The 7,500-nt window shown below is 39.2% G+C and overlaps 1 protein-coding gene across 1 annotated transcript in view; it reads right to left on the bottom strand.

Moving 5' to 3' along the window:
* LOC115223118 (phosphatidylinositide phosphatase SAC2-like) overlaps window positions 1-7,500 on the bottom strand; it is a 612,947-nt gene that overhangs the window by 227,765 nt on the left and 377,682 nt on the right.

The raw sequence follows: 7,500 nt of genomic DNA on the forward strand, positions 1-7,500 counted from the left end.
ATGATGGCGATGATGACAGTGGTGATGGTCATGGCGATGATAATGATGATGGCGATGGCGATGATGACAGTGGTGATGGTCATGGCGATGATAATGATGATGATGATGATCATGCTGATGCTGATGACAACGATTCTAATGCAAGTATGAGTACAAACCCAAAAATAATTTACTAGCAGTATATTGGATATATGTTATCCCATGGAGGGTTGAATTTACAACCCCTATCTCATTTTATATATATATATATATATATATATATATATATACATATATATATATATATATATATAATATATACATACATACATATATATATATATATAACGGGAAGCTTTATGAAAATAGACAAAAGACGAAGGCAGGTGGAAACAACAAACAATGTATTAGTATGGCGCTCAGGAAATTAAATAAAACAAGTCTTTAACGTTTCGAGCCTACGCTCTTCAACAGAAAGATACACAGAGAGAAAAAAAACACAGAAAGAAGGAGAGAATTAAAAAAATGCGTGCAGTAACTAACGAATCAACATGGCGATCTGATTTCGGCCAGAGGTCAAGATCAAACATGAGACGCGAGAGCGAAATAAGGGAGATAATAGGGTTGATAATAGGGTTGAATGACCCTAGGATAGGTCTGGACAGGCGTATGTATGGGGTTGGTGTATGTATTAGTATATTAGTATGTTTAGTACGTATTAGTATGTATAAGTGTGTGTGTGTATGAGAGAGTATAGTGCGTATGAGGGGTCTGGACGTGTGTATGTATAGGGTTGGTGTATTATTAGTATGTATTAGTACGTATTAGTATGTATTAGTTGGTGTATGTATTAGTTGGTGTATGTATTAGTATGGCACATCATATATGATGTGATGTGTAAAGTCGTGTGGTGTAGTGAGGAGAAGAGGGGGAGGGGGAGAGAGGGGGGAGAGAAGGGGAGGGTAAGAAGAGGGGGGGAGGGGGGAGAGGAGAGGAGGGGAGAACATACAAATATATATATATATATATAATAGATGAGTGTATTTTTACCTTGTTAACAATTAACACGGAAAAATAAATAAATAGTTACCAGGGCAGCAAAAATCTCACAAGTAAAGATGTTGTAACTCTTTGTTTATAAAGGTTGAAACTTCGTGTTTACGTTGAATATTTTGAATAATATGAATAAAAAATGGAGTTAACACAGGTTTAAACAAGTATTTTTACTTTCTACACATGTTTCGAAAATTCCACTGATACTTATTCAAAAGAATAAATGGTATAAACAATGCAATCTTCTCTTCGGGAAAGTGAAAAAAACGAAACTCGTCAATACAACATTTTAGCAAAAAATGATGGATTTGTATAGCGATAGACAGAATGCTATTAATATTGTTTAAAAAAACGTTATATGATATAACGTCATAAGCAGCTAACAGAAAGAGTAGGGATATTAATAGTGAATGTTAAATATAAAGGAAATTAAAGTTTAAATTCTATATAATGATAGAGTCTACTTATATGCACTAAAAGTATGTTTCTGCCAATGCTCGTTCTATAACCGTGTTTACTAAAGTATTTTTAGAAAAAATAATGAAAAATAGCTCAGAATTGCAGAGAAGACAGAATTTCTTGCCTTTGTCATATGGTATCGAAATTGAGAGGATCAACCATAGGCGCAGGAGTGGCTGTGTGGTAAGTAGCTTGCTAACCAACCACATGGTTCCGGGTTCAGTCCCACTGCGTGGCATCTTGGGCAAGTGTCTTCTGCTATAGCCCCGGGCCGACCAATGCCTTGTGAGTGGATTTGGTAGACGGAAACTGAAAGAAGCCTGTCGTATATATGTATATATATATTTATATGTGTGTGTGTGTTTGTCCCCCTAGCATTGCTTGACAACTGATGCTGGTGTGTTTACGTCCCCGTCACTTAACGGTTCGGCAAAAGAGACCGATAGAATAAGTACTGGGCTTACAAAAGAATAAGTCCCGGGGTCAATTTGCTCGACTAAAGGTGGTGCTCCAGCATGGCCACAGTCAAATGACTGAAACAAGTAAAAGAGTAAAGAGTATATATATATATATATATATATATATATACTCTTTTACTTGTTTCAGTCATTTGACTGTGGCCATGCTGGAGCACCACCTTTAATTGACCAACTTGACCCCAGGACTTATTCTTTTGTAAGCCCAGTACTTATTCTATTGGTCTCTTTTGCCGAACCACTAAGTAACAGGGACATAAACACACCAGCATCGGTTGTCAAGCAATGCTAGGGGGACAAACACAGACACACAAACACACACACGCATATATATACATATATACGACAGGCTTCTTTCAGTTTCCGTCTACCAAATCCACTCACAAGGCTTTGGTCGGCCCGAGGCTATAGTAGAAGACACTTGCCCAAGGTGCCACGCAGTGGGACTGAACCCAGAACCATGTGGTTGGTAAACAAGCTACTTACCACACAGCCACTCCTGCACCTATATATATATCTGTAATATGATAAGTGACAATTATTCGGTGGCCATAATAAAATTCTGAGTTTAGGATGTCGGGGTGGAAATCTGCTCCGGCATCTCATCAGTTATTAAGACAAACAAAAGAGCTATGAAAATGACCGTTAAACAAAGGTACATACACACACATGCATGCATGCACACCTACACACATGTGCATGTATGCATATGCTCTCACACTTTTATGAATTTTATTTTCTGTTTGCAAGTTTTTGCTTTACGATCATTCTCCAGGAATGAATTAATTCCAATATCAAGGCATTACTATATGTATGTGTGTATGTTTGTATTATGCTGTATATATGTATATAAAATACATCTCATGAGTCTATATAAGAAATATACAAAAAAATCTAAGATGTCTATATAAAGCAACTGGTGTCTATATAATATTTGAATAGTAATGTATTTTGAAGGGTCCACATCATGAATTTTAAGGGTCTACAACAGTGCTTTTCAACCTTTTTGCTGAAGTGGAACCCCTGTGCAATAATTTAATAGTCTTATGCACACACATATCTGCACAGGAGAATTAAAAATTACAGTCGATTTTAGCAGTTTTGTAACTTCTTGCGGAACCCCTGAACTGTACTGGCGGAACCCTAAGGTTCCGCAGAACCCTGGTTGAAAACCACTGGTCTACAATAATAAATTCAAGGTGCTGCTGCTGCTGATGATGATGACGATGATGATGATGGTAGTGATGTTAGTTGTGGCTGCAGTAGCTATGATCATGATAATGGTGATGATGATGATGATGGTGATGATGATGATGATGATTATGATAGTGATGATGATGATGATGATGATGATGATGATGATGATGTGATGATGATGATTGTGTTCCATAGCAGGTTAACTACTATAATGCATTTCTCTCGATGCTCCACCGTGTCTGCCATTCATTCAAAGAGGGTGGGGAGATGGTATGGCAGGTGGGTGGGAGGGAAGAGCAGAGAAGAAGCTAGACAATTGCAGAGAAGTGAATCATAGGCATCACTGACAGATGTTTCAATTACAGAACCAACATCAAGGAACGAGAGAGAGAGAGAGAGAGCAATCGTTTGGATCTCAGATAAGAAGTCTTTAAATGTTTGTTGTCGTTGCTAAACGATAACAATTATAAATGACAGAAATGTTAGAATTTTTAAAGAATGGTCTCGAAGACATGAGAAAAATATTATCTAAGATAAATGAAGAATTAAAGTTGAGACAGAATCTCTTTAAATGTTGGCTTTGATATGAACAACTGGGATATGAAGAATGGTAATAAAATTCCTATGAAATATATCAAAATTCATGGCCAGTAAAGATATTTGCCCACCATTGTCTGTCTTGTATTGTCATATATGTGGATAGAATGATGACTATCATCATCATCATCATCGTTTAACGTCCGCTTTCCGTGCTAGCATGGGTTGAACGGTTCGACCGGGGATCTGGGAAGCCAGGGGTTGCACCAGGCTCCAGTCTGATCTGGCAGTGTTTCTACAGCTGGATGCCCCTCCCAACGCCAACCACTCCGCGAGTGTAGTGGGTGCTTTTTACGTGCCACCAGCACAGGTGCCAGGGGAGTCTGGCAGCAGCCACGATCGGTTGGTGCTTTTAACGTGCCACCGGCACACAGGGTTAATAAATTTGTTTCATAATTACATGGTTCTTGGTTCAATCCTGTTGCAAAGCATCTTCAGCAAATGCCTTCTGCTATGAATGCATGCTCACACACACACACACACACACACACAGTATACTGGCACAGGTGTGTTTATGCAGCACCAGTACAGGTGCTTTTTATGTTGTACCTGAAGGGACAAACCTGTACATGAGGAAGACAGCGATTTTACTTAACTTGACTTAAGGCCTCGGATTTGGGGGAAGGGATTAAGTTGATTACATCAACCCCAATGCGTAACAAGTACTTATTTAATTGACCCCGAAAGAATGAAAGGCAAAGTTGACCCTGGCGGAATTTGAACTCTAAACATAGTGGCAGATGAAATACCTATTTCTTTACTACCCACAATGGGCTAAACACAGAGAGGACAAACAAGGACAGACATAGGTATTAAGTCGATTACATCGGCCCCAGTGCGTAACTGGTACTTAATTTATCGACCCCAAAAGAATGAAAGGCAAAGTTGCCCCCGGCGGAATTTGAACTCAAAACATAGTGGCAGATGGAATACCGCTAAGCATTTTGCATGGCGTGCTAACGATTCTGCCAGCTTGCTGCCTTAACAATGATGATGATGATGATGATGATGATGATGATAATAATAATAATAATAATATTGATATATTGATAATGATAGACAGGAAAGATAAATAAGATCCTTCCAAAATATTTTGATGCTGAACTTGCTTATTTTCTGTGAAAAATGTCCAAAAAGCAAGATTTTTGAAGCCTTAGGAAGAATATATGATATAGAAGAAAAACAACATATGAAGGGGTATGGGGAGAAAAAAAAACATATAAAAAGAATAAATCAAGGAATGTGAGGCTGGGGAAAGAGATATTTATGGAGGATAAAACAGTATAAACAAGGATGAAAGAGAATTCTGTCAGTAAATGGAGCTATAACCAAAAGATGAAACAGCAGATCTGGATGTATGGTGAATTGCTGGTCAGACATTTGGAATAACAAGTTGGTACATAAGAGAGATACTGAACAGATGTAGCTGGAGCAGAGATAATTTTTTTTTAAAATCAGGAATACAAGATCACATATATGTATGTATATAGGCGTAGGAGTGGCTGTGTTGTAAGTATAGGTGTAGGAGTGGCTGTGTGGTAAGTAGCATGCTTACGAACTACATGGTTCCGGGTTCAGTCCCACTGCGTAGTACCTTGGGCATGTCTCTTCTACTATAGCCTTGGGCCAACCAAAGCCTTGTGAGTGGATTTGGTAGACGGAAACTGAAAGAAGCCCGTCGTATATATGTGTATATGTGTGTGTGTGTGTATGTATATGTTTGTGTGTCTGTGTTAACACTTCTGCTGTGGAGTACAGGCCTTCTTGAGTACAGCAAGGCACCAGACATCTCGGCCCCTGGGAGTGGCTGTGTTGTAAGTATAGGTGTAAGAGTGGCTGTGTGGTAAGTATAAGCGTAGGAGTGGCTGTGTGGCAAGTAGCTTGCTTACCAACCACATGGTTCTGGGTTCAGTCCCACTGCATGGTACCTTGGGCATGTCTCTTCTACTATAGCCTCGGGCCAACCAAAGCCTTGTGAGTGGATTTGGTAGACGGAAACTGAAAGAAGCCCGTCGTATATATGTGTATATGTGTGTGTGTGTGCGTGTGTGTGTATATATGTTTGTGTGTCTGTGTTAACACTTCTGCTGTGGAGTACAGGCCTTCTTGAGTACAGCAAGGCACCAGACATCTTGGCCCCTTGTCATCTCACCCAAAAGGGTCAGTATCCTGAGGTCATTCTTCAGTACTTAGCCCCATGTCTTCCAGGGTCTCCCACTTCCCTGTGTTCCATCTATTTTGAGAGACTAGCACTTTATGAAGCTGTCATCATCCAACCACATCACATGACCAAACCAGCACAGTCTTCTCTCCCGCACACAGCAACCAACTTCTATTACGCCTAACTTCTCTCTCAGAACACAAGCTGATTGATCCATGTCACATCTAAGCTCCTTCTTGCAGCTTAGAGACAACACATGCTGTTCTGACTATTGCTGCCAACTGCGTGCTTTCTATAAATTTTGGTACTTGCAGCTTTCCATACTTGAATATTGCTTTCTTTGAGATGGTGCTGAGTGCACCGATCACTGTAGGTACCACACTCACTTCTGTGGCTCATTGGATTCTTTATATTTTCAAAATTAAGTTTTTATGAACAACTTAAGTTCGAAGATCCATGGACAATCCTGGACAGCCAGCGTAGAAGAAAGTACTTTCTTCTCAGAGTTAACAGAACCAGAGGTCAAAGATGAGTTACAACATCAAGAAACTGCGTTCTCCTCCAGCAGAGAATCAATCAGACGCTGACCAAAGTATTGTAAGTGGATTTGATAGACGGAATCTGAAAGAAGCCCATCGTTTATATAATGTATATGTATATATATATATCATCATCATCATCATTTAACGTCCGTTTTCCATGCTAGCATGTGTTGGATAGTTTGACCGGGGTCTGGGAAGCCAGGAGGTTGCACCAGGCTCCAGTCTGATCTGGCAGTGTTTCTATATATATATACAGACATACATGTGTGAGTGTGTGTGTGTGTGTGTGTGTATGCATGCGTGTGTCTGTGTTTGTCCCCCAACACTGCTGGACAATTAGTGTTGGTGTGTTTATGTCCCCATAACTAAGCGGTTTGGCCTAAAAGACCAATAGAATAATTAAATACAGGAGTCAGTTCGTTCAGCTAAAGTTCTTCAAGGTGGTGCCCCAGCATGGTCACAGTCAAGTAAGTCAAACACACTTTTTTCTCTCCTTTATTTTCTCTCCTTTTTTTCTCTACTTGTTTCTCTCCCTTTTTTTTCTCTCCTTGTTTTTCTGAGTACCTTTCTGTAGAAGAGCATAGGCTCGAAACATAAAAGACTTTTTCTATTTCCGAGCATTATACTAATAAATCTGTTTGTTTTGTACACCACCTGTCTTCGTCTTTTGTTTTTTTTCGTAAACTTTCTCTATATATATATACATATATATATATAATGTTTATATATGTATATAACCCGCTGCATTATATCTAGATTTGTGGGTCTTAGATTGCTATCACCATGTCAAACATTTTTTGTCTCCCCCCTGCCTATCTTTATCACTCCTCAAAGGTCATTTCTGCTCCTGATCCTACCATCCACTATTTTCAACAGATCTGTTTTTCACTACAAACTATCGACACCACCACCACCATCACACTCATCTTCACTTTACTTCTTCACATTACTTTGATTTTCGTTATTTTTCATACCTTAGAGACCATGCTCTTTTAGCATACATATATTTATCCACTGCCCCATCCTATCTCTCTCT

This window comes from Octopus sinensis, linkage group LG22 (genome assembly GCF_006345805.1).
Source record: "Octopus sinensis linkage group LG22, ASM634580v1, whole genome shotgun sequence".
NCBI classification, from domain to species: Eukaryota; Metazoa; Mollusca; class Cephalopoda; order Octopoda; family Octopodidae; genus Octopus; species Octopus sinensis.